Consider the following 12956-nt stretch of genomic DNA (forward strand, 5'->3'; position numbering starts at 1 on the left):
GCCAAAGCGTTATGATTTTGCGGTCTCTTCGACATTTTGATACGGCAGCGACGACGGCTATTTTGTGACATGAATGCGCAATAATGGTTTCTCCAAACAACACTTTTTATTCTTCTCAAGTTCCACAAGTATTAAAGGTAGTCCGGAAGAGTCAATCCGATCTCTTGACCGTCAGCTTGGAACTTCAAAACTCATTTGAAATTTCTTTTCATGTTCCTCTGGGGCCATTGAGATGGAATGTTGTGGGAATGTTAAGAAACAAATATGAGGAGCTTTTCTACTGTTTAACTATTCTAAACTGTTTTAATAATCAAACAAGTGTTCCTACTACTAATGTTGGTGTTATATCATATATAGGTATTAACAATCAGGTCCATCAGCATTTTATTTTTTATAGAGCATATCTTCAAAACACCAGATCCTATCCTTCAGGGTTCAAATTATCAATACAACTATCACATTCTAATATTACTTCCTTAGCAAAGAAAGTTTGTTTTACATCCTTAGAAGTTAATATTTACCTCCAATTTGATAATGTCGAATGAAGACGGTGAATAAGATAGGGCTAATTGAAGTTTGAACTACGTGAAATTGTGAATATCGGAGGAAGTTTTAATGTGTAGTTTCAGACTTGTGATTGTCTTGTCAAAGTCGTGAATGAAGGTTATCTAAACCCAACGATAAGTTAATGGTATGCAATATGTATGAAAATTGCACAACTGAAAATGAGCATGGACATCCTTGTCTCGGTGCCTTTTCCTGTAACTGTAATATCATTCGTAAAGTCTAAGGTGCTGGGTTTGGAATCTGCAAATGTTTCTGTTTGCTTGCTGCTGGTATGTAACACTTTTTAAACAATTATTATAGACTAGAGACGAAGATACCGATTTCCTTTTCTGGTGATTACTGACATATTGATGCTGAAGTATGCAATAATGTTCTTTTATGGGTTGAAATATAATCTAAATTAATAAATCCGGAGATCCTGTGTTGTATCAATTTTGGTGCAACTTGAATTGCAATACTTTCAAAATGAGTCAAAAATGATGACTCCTACTGCGATAATGCGTTTGTTTGGAGTCTTAGTTTTAACTAAAATTGTAACGGCATGGTCAGCATTCCTTTTGAGTGAATGATGGTCCTATAAGTCCGACATTAATTTGCTCCAATTTAACAGCCATTTGTAGGTGGTAAGTATCCCTATATAGAATATCCTAAATACTTTCCCGTCACATGTCACTTTTAACAAGAGATCCCAGAGAGATCTTACCTCCTATCGTCGTTGATTTGCTCTTTGAAATATTGATCTTTTCCGTTCTTTTCTCGTCTCTGTTTTTGCTCTTATTAATAAGAAATTTGAACATTTCTTTGCTTTAATAATATTTAATAGTCAAATCCAAGATGGTCGACTGGAAGCCCTTTCTTTATCGGTCTCAAAATCAAACGAGCGCAACAGGAGACAAAAGGAAACCTACATATGAAATTTAAGAGATATTCATTCAGTACTTTTTAAAAATTAGCAATAAAAAACTTCACCGAAACAATTCAAGATGACGACCTGTCGGCCATTTTTGTTTTCTGATCAGTCCCTCAATCAGGAAATAGCGATAACAAAAAAATATTTACGGACCATGAACAAAGGGCGATTTGAATAGATACATTTAAAACATCATTATCAATAGTTTGAATAATCACACGATTCAGATTATATACACATGCATATGACATTCTTTTGAAATGCGTATTGAATAATGGGAATAATGCAGCTCCTCATTTATAATTTGACATTTTTTCGACCAAATAAAATTTCTTCAGTCATCATATAGGTTTTCACTTACAAATCCTACAAGGACGAAACAGCTGTCATAATATTCAATTGAAAATTCAGTCGTTAAATGCAACCGCAAATTTTAGTTATATGTTAAATTTAATTCTCGGTCTTACTTTAGTCACATAGATTGCGAAGTTATATGACATTGATTGCTGACATAGACCTATAGCACTGTTGTAGTTGAGTCCTATATAAATGAGCAGGTGAACGTCGTGATGTCCTCGAACATGACAGGGCATACTTAATCTGTCAGATCGTAGTGCTCCGTTGCCAAAATGTAGAACTGTACTTGTTATCAGAAATGTATGAACTTGACATATGATCTTCACACATTATCATTTTCAGCTATATAACTCAAATGAAATGTAATGCCTGATGTTTCCAGCCCGCTCACTGATTTTATGTACAAGATGAAATATATGGACAGATAAAAGCGTAAATGTACATTTTAAATGAGGTAGTTAATTAGAAAAAGTAATCAACATTTTGAAATGTGATGGCAATTCCATTATTAAATTACTAAAACGCCAATTGCATTTAAATTTGGGCTATAGTTTAACAAAGTTATACATATTGCTAAAATGACTGTGCAAGCGCATGTAACGAATACATGTTGAATGATCGTCTAGAACTGCAATGTTATCCTTCCTAAGCCGTGATGTTGCAGTGATTTGCCACCCACTAAGTAGATTTATATTTGGAACACAATTAATTCAGCAGTCACTGAAAAAACACTAACGTAGAATCTCTCCCAAATATTCTTTATAGGAAGAAACCAAACAAATGATTTCGCATGGCTGTTCACTTTTCCCGAAATTTAGAATACCTCCTTATGCTTACTGTGTGTGCAAATGGCGTGATATGAGAGAGTAGCTAGAATGTTGATCTCATGCTGGCGTGCTAGTTTATTATCCTTCATTTCCGTCACTTAGCGGTAACTTGCTTTTTAGTTCTGTGCCGAACGTAGAGTAACGTATTTGTTTGTATCTGTCCATAAATTGATCATAAATTTTAAAGGACCTCAATGAATGCAGAACCATTTTATTAAATGATCTAGACAATGAATGTGGAAAAGACGCATTGTCTTTATTGTTTGGGATTTTACGTCATCACAACAGCATTTATGATATTAACCTTTAGACTACTTTATTGTGCCGTCATACTAGTATACCAGGTATTGAGATACTCCAAACGGCCAATCAATACTGACAATGGACTATACAGTGAAATGAATACATTACATCATACGTTCTTGTCCTTTAGGTACTCGTCGATGTGTTGAAAGTGTTGAAGTCTAAGAGGCGTCTTAAAACATAGATGACTCCATGTAAATGTCAACGTTTTTAGATATAGAGGTGGACTGACAAATGCACGTGTTTTCAGTATTAGATATTTTGAAAATAACATACATATTTGGGTTAAATTATGTTGACTTGTTGGTATTCTCTTGAAGTTTATTGGCCCATGACAAACAAATTCAAATAGATTGACTGACAACATCGGTTATTAATGTTCATTAGCAAAGGTTATCACCTGGAATAATAAAGAAAGCTGCTGAAACGATGCTTAAAAAAACTCTACCTCATTTACAACTCATTAACAATATTTCCTTTCTAGATTTTGACTTTTTAAAAAAGATATAAACGTTTCAAATAACGAACAGCAAACAAGTGGTTATTAAAACGATTGATATATGGACTTAATTGAGGTTTTCTGAAACAAGTCTAGTTCTCCATAAAAGATTAAATACACTTCGTTGTATGGTGCGCTGACATGCATTTGTCATATACGTATTTATAATTATGCAAAAGGAAGATTCGACGACCTTACTGTAGAATATAGGCAACAATTTCTGAAATTTGACACATAGACAGTGAACTCTATACCATTTTATTGTTGTATATTTCCTGCTTGTTTTCGCAGGCAAATACTATTCTACTATCGACATTTACTAATGACAAATTTTGTAGATAGAATTTAACCTGCTTGAATTAAATATATAGCCTTTACTTTGGGTAATCTCAAAATTACATTTAAATACTAGATAGTGTAATAAATTTTACGAGCTTTTCAATCGTATGTAAAAGGTTTTCCAACTCCCACAGAAGAACAAAAGTTGTATACTTTCTGTTAATATTCAATAGTTTGTATAACCATTTTTAGGAAAAAAAGTCAAAAATGAAAAGGAAACTGGAGCAACACAACACGAATCTATATCGTTATCGTTCAAAAAAGTGTAAACAATGTCTTTGCGCATGCAGGAAAATTGAGAAATCATTAAGCGGTGTGTTACAACAAAGTTCCGAAAGGTCATGTTCGCGTAATGAACTCTGCTATATCCGATCAAAACAGCGAATGGCAATAAACACAACATCAAAATTGTTATCAAAATAATTCCAATATTTACTTTCAACAACTTTTGATATACTGGTCTCGTGTCAAAACAATAATATCAGGCGCCATGAAGAACAAATAAATTCTTCAAAACCTAAATGTAATCGAGGTGAAAATGTATATATGTCTTTCATACCTAACGTATATTCAAGTCAAATGAGAATTATGCACATAATGACTGACTGATATTGATAAGAGACATGTATTTCTTTTGATCGACATTTAGTTTGAAAGATAAAAAAAAAAAAAAAAAAACATCAATCATACAGTACACCATAAACGCAACTGGCTGACATTCTACATTCCTCGATGCACGCATATGCTAAAGCTGTATTTTTTGAGAACAGGAAACAGAGAATGATCCTAGTGTATTGAAGATATTTTCTTGTGTGTAATATTTGATTTTATATTGATTGTTCTTTGTTTGATGATACAAAATGTATCTAATGAATATGTTTTAATACGCTTGCTTATTCTTGCAACTTTTGGAAAGAAAAAAGTGAACCATAACAAGTTAAAATTTCGTGAAAATGAGTTATTAAGGTACATGAGTTAAAAAAAGTACAAAGTTTTGTTTAAGAATAATTATTATCGATATAGTATCTCATTTGTGATTTTGAAAATGACATTGAAATAGTAGCTATAAAATCAATATAAACAAGATATCTTTAACATTATCGTTGGGTATATAGAAAGTACCTGTAGCCATGGTACACTGACATCGCAAGTTTTGAAACGTTAGCTCGTCTGGTCCAAATAACCATGCAAGCTTATGCCAAACCATGGCAGCCGTCGTCAATTGACATCTTCTATTTCACTAATTGAAATTAAACTCTTTTTCCTGGATGCATTCTTGAGTTTTAGGGAATTCAAAACTGTTAAAACGGAGGTACCAAGGAACTGACGGGCGGGACCAAAACGAATAATTTGATTATACTGACTTGAGCAACATATCCTTTTTAACTCTGCGTTGGTTCAAAACTATACAAATGATAAGATTCACCTTCTTACAAAATAATTGCACCAAAATGGATAACTTGAACGCATAAATTTAGATCACTTCTCTAGAACTAAGCATTGAAAGTCGGCCAAATTAAATAGGAAACACACCTATGTTGTAAGAAGCAAATGTGTAAAAATGGTAGGGTAGAGAAACGAGACTGTAAAGGTGGGGGAGGGGGGTTGGGAGCTGGAGAAATATCCTTTAATCTTCATTCTTGTGCTAACTATAGATTAGTTCTTCGGGGAACGAATAACCTGTTTGGTGTAAATGGTGGATACCGGTCTTCAGTGGCCTGAGGGGAGGAAACCAAAACAATACGAAATTTAGCCAAATTAAAAAAAATTGTCTTCCCCGTCTATAGGAATGACCAAATTTTGTTGAAAATCAATTCGCTGTAAGATTAAGGTCTCATCCTTCTCACAGTGGTAAATGACATAAACTAAACTATACGCAGATATAGCGTGTACAGAGAAGTAGCGCTCACTATGAGAAATTAAAGTAAGACAATAAATAATTCGTTTCGTTCTTGGATTAAGGTATTCTATCAAATTTTGATTTGTAATTTAGAAAATCATTTGGAAAAATGTAGCAATATAAATGTCACTAGACGTGTTTTGAAGTGGGTTAGTGGGTTGATGTTTATTCCATATATCATATTACATACATGTGCATATATCAAAAATAGTTATTCAAATCTTTGCTGCGCGAATTAGAGTCGTGATACAATATCAGAGTATTACCAAAGTAAATATGTAAGATATTTCTTTTAGTCCGAATAGATAACAGCTCTGATTACTTTGTTTGAATATGTTCAAGGGAGGGGTACATAGCTAGCGCTTCCGCCGAGAATATTGAAGCATTTTTGGGTAGCCGGCATCCAAAGGCTTCATCTAGTGTAATCATGGCCGCAGCAACTTTTTTTTTATCTTTTGAATCATCAGTATATAAACGTAGAACATTATTATATTTCACCTGCAAAACCATTAGTCAAACCAAACCAGTGATGTAGAAATAAAAAATAATTCATTATGTTCAATAACTTAATGACTGGTAAAGTGATCAGAAAAACAGATTAAATGGAACAAATTACAAATTTGAACGAAATTTTCAGCATCAAAATGAGTGAAAGGGCTGCTAAATCTTGTGATATTCTCAATTGTTAAACTTCATGTATCCTACTATAGACAGGAAAGCTGTCTTTCAAAACTCAAACTTTTTCTGTCCATTTTCTTTTGTTGGCCTGTTGAATACATGTATGTTTATTTTACAGTATACTTCTAATGATACTAAACAATATTTGCAAAGTGTGTACAACGCTTTGCTATTCCCTTGAATATCAAAATAAGGTTTAACAAAATGACTAACATTACTTTGGCTTTACAAAAAAACTTTTGTAACATAAACAACCCACGAGCGATAGCTAAATCAACTATAAGAGCATTAGGGTAAAACCCCGACGTGCTATACGCTTACACAAAGAATTGTCTTGGAGATCTTATGTGTCCAAATTAAATTCTAGTACATCTACCAAAAAGGTGTGGGATATGATTAAACTAATCAGCGGTAAAACATCATTCAAAACAATAGGACATCTGAAAACATCGAAAATTGATATTGCAGAGGCTTTTGGATCTGCTTATGAAAAAAAAAAAAAAAAAAAAAACCTCGTCTGCAAATAGTCATTCTCAAAAATTTCAAAAATTCAAGATCACTTGAGAAAAACTAAGTTGAAATTATCTTCCGAAAACAATGAAACTTACAATCAACTTTCTGACTATTAGAACTTCGAGAATCGTTGAAAAAATCATATGACTCTGCAACAGGACCTGATGATATTCACTATCAGTTCCTAAAACATCTATCATGGTCATCATTAGAAAAAACGTCTTGATATTTGTAATTATATTTTTAGATCGGGTAATGTCCCAAAGTCATGTAAAAAGGCAACTGTGATTCCTGTCCCCAAACAGGGTATAGATACAACAGATCCCTCCAGTTACCGCCAAATATCACTTACGAGTTGCGTTTGTAAAACTCTAGAGCGGATGGTAACTTCAAGATTAATTTGGTATCTTGAATCCAATCGGATTATATAACCCAAATAAAAAACGGTTTTAGATCTAAGTGAGGTACCAACGATCATTTGATTAGGCTTGAAACCTTGTGCGTGAGACTTTTCAAAAGAAGGAGCACTTGGTTGCTGTTTTCTTCGATTTGGAAAAGGCTTACGACACAACGTGGAAATACGACATAATGAAAGATCTGTACGATAAAGGTATTAAAGGTAATCTACCAATTTTTATTTCAAGTCGGAATGGAACGACCCTTTCCGATGTTCATTAGCAGGAAATGAGTGTACCACAAGGCAGCATTCTTTCGGTTACACTTTTTGGACTTAAAATTAAAAGTATTGTCAAAACATTATCCCATTCAATTGAGGGCGCTCTTAATGTCGATGACTTCATCATATGCTATCGAATATGAATACCATCGAAAGACAACTTCAACAATGTTTGAATCGACTACAAATTTGGGCAGATGAAAATGGTTTTAAATTTTCACAATCACAAACATTTTGTATGCATTTTTGTTTCAAGTTGGAAACAACACGACGATCCAAATTTGTCTCTCTATGGTGTACTTATTCCGGTTGTTGAGCAAACGAAATTCTTATTCGACAGGAAATTGTCGTTCCTTCCACATATGAAATACCTTAAAGCCAAATGCCTCAAGGCACTGAATATTCTAAAGGTTGTATCCTACACTGATTGGGGAGCTGATAGAAAAGTTCTGCTAATACTCTATAGAGCCCTGATTAGATCAAAACAAGACTACGTTTCCATTGTGTATGGATCTGTTGGGCCTTCATATTTAAAATAATTAGACACTGTTCATCATCAAGGTCTCAAGCTCGCTCACGGAGCTTTTAAGACCACACCTAGAGCAAGCCTCTATGTAGAAGCTAACGAACCATCATTATATAGCCGTCGAAATAAATTGGCGTTGCAATACACCATTCACCTAAAGTCAAATACTTCAAATCATGCTTTTCCCCCTTGTATTCGATCCAAAATATAAAACCTTGTTTCAAAACAAACCAAAAACCATTCCATCATTCGGTATTCGGATTTCCGCTCTTTTACAGAATCTTTTACGAAACACAAATAAACACAAACAAGCTGTTATCCATTCAGACTCTCTTTCTGTTCTACAAAGTCTTAGCAATAGAAATATCGAAAATATTTTCATTCTTAATACATTAATATTATATCATGAAGTTGCCTTTAACTTTCGTTTTGCTTTTTGTTGGGTTTCCTGGCACATGGGAATACCAGGCAATAAAAAACAGATCGTGACGCAAAGAAAGCTTTATCTCTTCCACCTGTGGTTTTTAAACTTCATTTTACCGATTTTTAAGCTTAGTGGCAGGAGGAATGGAAAACACATACCAGTAACAAATTGCACTCCGTTAAACCTGTTACCGGTGAATGGTCTCCATGCTATATATACAACCACCGAGACGAAGTTGTCCTTGCCTGTCTTCGGATGGGTCATGCATACCTTACACATTTATATAAGTTGAAAAGCCAGGATAATCATTGGTGCATAGGATGTGATGAGCCATTCACCGTTAAACATTTTTTTATTGGACTGCAGCGACCTTCTGTCTTCTCGAGAATGTTTTTATCGTAACATTATATGTCTAAAATCCCTTTTTGAAACGATTGAGATTTGTAAAATTCTACATTACCTGAAAGATGTTGGTCTATATAATATACTATGACTACCATTTTAATCTTTTGTGTTAACATACCCATTTAAGATTTTTAGCATTTGTCTTTTACCTTTTGGTTTGTTTAATGTTATTTCGTTTTGGATCGCTGTGTGTTTTACCGGTTGAAGGCCCTAATGACCTTTTATGTGTTGACGGGCCGTTAAGAATTTCATTATAATAATAATATCATCGTTATCAATTGAAAAAAATATCTACCTAAATTTGCATATACTTGCACTGATTGGGAACATAATCTTTAAAATAAAAGTGTCTGAAAAACTGAAACATGGTTTCGGAATAAGCAAAGCAAGCATTTTTAATATGATAATATATTCATCTCTTTTGCCATAAACTATAAAAAATATATCTAGATGTTTTTAACAACAAACTGAAATATCTATGTTCATTTATCTATGTAGGTATTTGATTAATATACATTTTGCAATACATATGGTACTGATTTGTTTGAATTTTCGAACAATGAAATAGACCCAAATGGCCTTTTATGTGTTGACATGCCGTTAAGAATGTAATAATAATAATAATTGTTCATATTAAGACATTGCAACGCGGATATGAATCACAACAAAGCTAATATCATTTATAAAGTTTATTGATCAGTGTTCATCTTCATCCCTCCAGCACGGACTATATTCCAGTAACTAATTTGATAAGAATTTATATGTTGTCTCTACTGCGTTCGTCTTGCATATTTAAATATTCATTTAATCTTAATAAATAAGTTCGTCGGTTAAGTTAATATTTATAATCAAGTCAGTCATGCTTGTATGTTACATTTCTGTACTAATTGAGCCTAGGGTCTTATGAATTAATCTTGTTCTTTTTTAGCTTTCTATTTGCAGCAAACTCTTCAAGTTGTATCATAATACTACAAAATATTACAATTTGATCAATAATTTCATATTTTGTGTATGTAGAAAAAATGCTATTATTTTGCATTACCTTTCGTAAATTAACTGCAATCTTTTTAAAAGTTTGCACCCATATTCTACCTCAGTAATTAAGCTTCTTTATTATCAATACTTGGCTTCATTAACTATCATACAGTAATATTTTTCTGGGTAATAGTTAAGTTGAAGCCAGTCATTAAATGACAAAATGTAAGAACATGTACCAGCCAGGTTTTTAACACATTGTTCAAAATTACAAATAAATTATTATGCATCTTCTATATAATATAAAGTGTTCCGTATGACTTGAATAGATACATCGATATATGTCAATATACCAACATAAGTAATTAAGTTGATCAGGAGTTTGGTTGCTGCATTAATTTCGACTTTAGAATTGGATGAGGAATATAACAGTAGCATAATGGTAGCAAATTGATATAATTGCAGTATTGTAGTAATGTTATACATTTCAAAAATTGTTACAATTCTTAATTCCAACTATATAACGTAACAATTTGCAATGGAATACTGGTTCTTGATAATAATAGCAATATACCTGAAAAGTTCAACTACCGTTTTTATCTGATCTATAGCTTTGATATATTTTTCAGCTTGTTGGCTTGATACAAAATTTGAGAGGGAGAGGCTATCCATATTCTCTGATAAATGAATTATACACAGGTGTGTGCAGTATACTTTGAAAACTTGATTTAATACAGTAAAAATGATTAAATAAATAGAAATTACAGCTTTTACTGATCATGTGTTATTAATAAGAGAAAAAATTGCTAATGAAATCTAATATTTCATTTCTTAATAGTGATGCTTTCCATCAACTAAATCACAGTTCAAGTGACATACTACTACGATACTCAAAAAGAAAAGAATAGGTAACGGGTAAAATAGGTTACTTTAATTCAATAAATTAAAAAATTTTTTCTGATATAAATCCAATAAAAGTAGGAATTACAATTAGAAAAATGGTTGTACAATAATCCTGACTTTATCGGAAATGCATCGTTATCAATTGATAAAATTTTATCTAACAAAATTTGCATGTACTTGCACTGATTGGGAACATGATTTTTTTAAATAAAAGTTTCTGAAGAACTTTAACATTGTTTCGGAATAAGCAAAGCAAGTTTTTTTATTATGATAACATGTTCATATATTTTGCCCGTAACTAAAATTATCTACATGTTTTTAATAACAAACTAAAATGTCTATATTCATTTATCTATGTAGTTCAATAATTTAACAAATAAATTACTCAAAATGCTGGTAAAATATACATTTTGCAATGCACATGATACTGGTTTATTCGTATTTTCGAATAATTAGATAGAATTATAAAAACGATTACAAAATGATTTATAGCTGTATCAAATTATAAATACTAATATTTTCTCCATATCTAAGTTTTATTATGATTTCCTCGCCTTTTATTGACTTTACAGGAGCGTTTTAATATAAGAAATAGTCTAAATTTGATATGCTGAAGTTTTATCAAAGCTACGTTAGATGTAGTGTCGTTTTGTTGCTCTTGCCAAAGTGATGTTCTTACAAAGTTATAATTATTGTTGATGTCCAGAAACAATGCATCAGAAACTAGAAATCTTCGAAAGTACAAATATTTAAACTGAAATGACTGGTAACGTTTGTCGTCAATTGCAATATTGCCGTACCGGATGCGGTTTATATTACAATCTGTTGCGATTATTTAAACAAGTTATACTTATATACTCAACAACAAAAAAGAAAGGTTAACACGTTTCTTTGGCGAATACCTGTAAGTGAGTGAAAACAAAATGACGTTTGTGCAATATTAGAAAATGGTAATGTTTTAAATTACAAAATCCAAGGGGGTTACCAAAATCATTCAAGCGTGAAAGTCTATATTAGCGAAAGAGCTGCACGAGGTTTTCTGCGAATAACTTGTATCTTCGCTTGAATTTCATAAACATTTAAACTGACAACTGTTCCTTAGATCCTTAGGACTTAGAAATCACCGAATCTTGCTATCTATCAACTTTATCATTATGCCCCGGTGGTCACAAGTACAGAGAGAAAAGGTGTAGGCATGATCCAGGCTGGGGAGTCTCGCCGTCGAGTTGTACGGCATTTTGGTTGCAGTGTTAAGACAATTTGCCAGTTGCTAGGTCGTTTAAATCAAACTGGGTCAACATCCGATCGTCCCCGAAGCGGCCGACCGCAAGGGATGACCGTCGTATACGATTGATACACTTGCGCAATCGATTCGTAACCGCAGTAGAGACTACAAGGACATTGTTCGGGCGTCGTGTGTCTCCCAAAACAGTGCGCTACAGGTTGAGCGCCTAACAATTGAAAGCGCGCCGTCCCTACACTGGACCCAATTTGTTGCGACGTCACCGTAATAATCGGCGTAACTGGACCCGTGTTCACCGTCGTTCGGCCTTACGACAATGGAACAATGTTCTGTTTTCAGATGAGTCTAGGTTTTGTCTGCAACACAGAGACGGAAGGTGCAGAGTGTGGAGGCGACGAGGAGAGCGTTTTGCGAACTGCTGCGTCGCAGAACGGGACCGCTTTGGCGGCGAAGTGTAATGGTTTGGGTGGTATTCGTGGGGGACTCGTACCAGGCTTGTTGTGTTAAATGGCAATATAACCGGCATTCGATATCGGGACGAAATTTTAAGACCAGTGGTTCTGCCATTCTTAAGACGCCATGGCGTTGGCGCCATTTTTCAACAGGTCAATGCACCAGCGCACAACAGTCGCGTCAGCAGAACTTTCTTGCAGCAGAATAACGTACAGGTGTTAGATTGGCCATCTAATTCACCTGATTTGTCACCGATTGAGCATGTCTGGGACGTTCTTGGGCGACGCGTGAGAGAACGTCAAAATCAGCCGTCAAACTTGCAGGAGCTGAATCGCTGAATGAAACAAATTCTCTCCTCGAATTATCCGCCGGTTTACGAGTCCCATGTGACGACGCTGCAATACTGTTTACATCGCAAACGGTGGCCATACCCGTTACTAATGATGTTACCTTTGAAA

This window comes from Ylistrum balloti, unplaced genomic scaffold (assembly GCF_031769215.1).
Source record: "Ylistrum balloti isolate Yb309-2 unplaced genomic scaffold, AGI_CSIRO_Ybal_v1 Utg369862, whole genome shotgun sequence".
Lineage (NCBI taxonomy): Eukaryota > Metazoa > Mollusca > Bivalvia > Pectinida > Pectinidae > Ylistrum > Ylistrum balloti.